This window comes from Eubalaena glacialis, chromosome 12 (genome assembly GCF_028564815.1).
Source record: "Eubalaena glacialis isolate mEubGla1 chromosome 12, mEubGla1.1.hap2.+ XY, whole genome shotgun sequence".
In the NCBI taxonomy this organism is placed as follows: domain Eukaryota; kingdom Metazoa; phylum Chordata; class Mammalia; order Artiodactyla; family Balaenidae; genus Eubalaena; species Eubalaena glacialis.
Window position 1 is genome coordinate 59,538,025 of NC_083727.1, and position 2,543 is coordinate 59,540,567.

Here is a 2,543-nt window from a genome sequence, read left to right on the forward strand (position 1 = left end):
ATTGATTTCAGTGAGTTTAAATTATGTGGGTAGCGAGGACTGAGAAATAATACTCCTAAAATCATAAAGAAAAGTTTTTTTTTAAAGTATCAGAAAACAAAAAAGCAAACTAACATGGCTCATCATCTTTTGCATCCAGGTAAGGTGAGGTATCTAGGCATTCTAACAGCCTTTGTAAATTGCTGTATTCCACGAGAGATATCCTAAAATGAATTAGCTTTTGGTTCAAGTCAATTCAATTCAACCTACATTTATAGGGTCCCTCAGAGACGATTTACTTTGAAACTAATGAAGCCTAAGCTTCATGCCCCTGACTTGCACAGCCACTGTGTGCACTGCAGGCTGCTGGACATTTGGAGTGCTGGGGAGGAAGCAGAAACCAAGCTGCACACAGGAAGCATTTCTATGTAGCATTTCTGGTAAATTGCCTATAAGTTCACAGAAGGAAGCGACCTGAATCTCCAAGGCTCTAGTACTTTGTTGTGATTTCTTTTTCTTTCATTCTTTTGCACTCACTTTTCAACCTAATTTTGTCCATAATATTATATTCTTTTTTCTTTAAGCACACAGCGCCCGCCCCCCCCACCATTGTATAAGTCAGGTTCAAATACCAGTATCTGCTGTGCCTAATAAGTGTTATGCCCAGAACTAATGAAGATACAAAAATGAAGGGGCTCACAGTTTTGTGGGAAGAAGAGTGCGGAATTAGTTATGAAACAGAATGCTAGTCTAGTGGTAGAAACCAAGTGTTACAGGGGCACACAGGAAAAAAACATTGAACTATGCTACTTTGTTGCAGTATCCTTATCTTCTGAAAGACATCAGGCTGACCAAAAACTCAGAGAGTTTAAGAAATTCTGAACTTCTGTAAGTAGCCTGTGGCCTGGTGTTTCTTCAGCTATTGCCTTTCAAACTTTCTTGACTATGATTTGCAGTGTAGCAGACAGTAGTGTTAATCAGTCATGCTACATGCTCCCTACATCTCTCAGCCTACTTTGAAGTTAAGTTAGAGGCAGCTGCCTATTCTGGTCAACAGGTCATAAGAGGAGGTGACTGCGTTGTTTCAGGTTCAAGTCTCTTATCATTGATTAAAAGCCCCAGTAGGAGTCCTCTGCACTCTCTCTAGAAAGATTTTAAACCTGGAATCAAAGATCCAAGATGGAGTATTGTTGACCCTTGAAGAACTCAGGGGTTAGGGGCCCAGAGCTTTCCCACCCCCAGCCCAGCAGTTGAAAATCAGCATATAACTTTACAGGAGGCCCTCTGTATCCTCAGTTCTGCAACTGAGGATTCAACCAACCTCGAACAGGTTCTGCATCAGAAACTTGAACAAACTGCAGATCGTGTAGTACTGTAGTTTGTATTTATTTTTTAAAAAATCCACCTATAAGCAGACCCCTGAAATTCAAAGCCCTGTTGCTCAAAGATTAACTGTAGTTGAAAGATGGAAATATACTAGATTCTTGAAGATCTGGAGGAGAACCACCAATGAGAGCAGTCTAATCCACATCAGACTTTATGGGAATGACATGTGACATAAAATACTTTTATGTTAAACTACTAAAATGCATTTCACATCTTGATCTAGTACACATATACATATATAACTGAATCAAAATTTTAAAATAATACCCTTGCTATTTCTGACATACCTGATATTTTATTTCATTTAGTAAAATGCGTATCATACTCAATTTCACAACCTAATTGGTTCCCCCCCCCCGTGTGGAAAATACTCTTAAGCTACCTCAGAACACTGATCGTCTGTGAACAACTTTCAGGTGTGTCAAATTATTAGATTAGCAGCTTTACAATAAATGCAATGTTACGATAATAGAAATGTTAAATACAGATTTCATCGCGTAAAATTAAATTACTGCATTTTTGGCTCTATGTTTCTCCATTTGGTACACATATGTGAATATACACACATATATATGTAATAAAGGAAAAATGTTTTAGGCTGTTCTGCAAAACTGCAAAACTGTTCTGCAAAAAAAAATGTTAGTCTGTAACATTAAAAGAAAACATTGCTGCTCTAAAAGTTTGCGCTTCATTCCAAAAGAACTCCATTAAGAACGTATTCGGCTTGGTGCCGGTAGGTTTTGGTAGGTCTTTGAGGCCAAAATAATCTTTCTCTCTCTTTCCAAACACAGGAGGAAGAACTGAAGTCGGGAAATCGTATACTTTAATACAAAGCCATTGTGCTGCTTTGGAAGCCTGCAACCACGCAATAACCAAAGCCCGAACAGGGCGTCGACCTTCCCCATTTCACCCCTTCTCGACGAATTGGAGCTCCAGCAGAAGACCGAGCCGCGCGGGGTCCCGGTCGAAATCCACGAGAAACTCTCGCGAGAGCCTCCCGACAGCCACGAGCCTTCGTGGGAGCCAGTTCCCCTCTCCTTTCTCAGGCCGCCCGAGGGCTGTCTCCTCCCCGTCGGCTTCCTCCGCTACCGCGGGGCGGGCCGGAACTTTTATGCATAGGAACTGATTTACACAGTAGAGTGTTGCCGGCCGGCGTCAAGGAGAATAGGGTGCCCTCC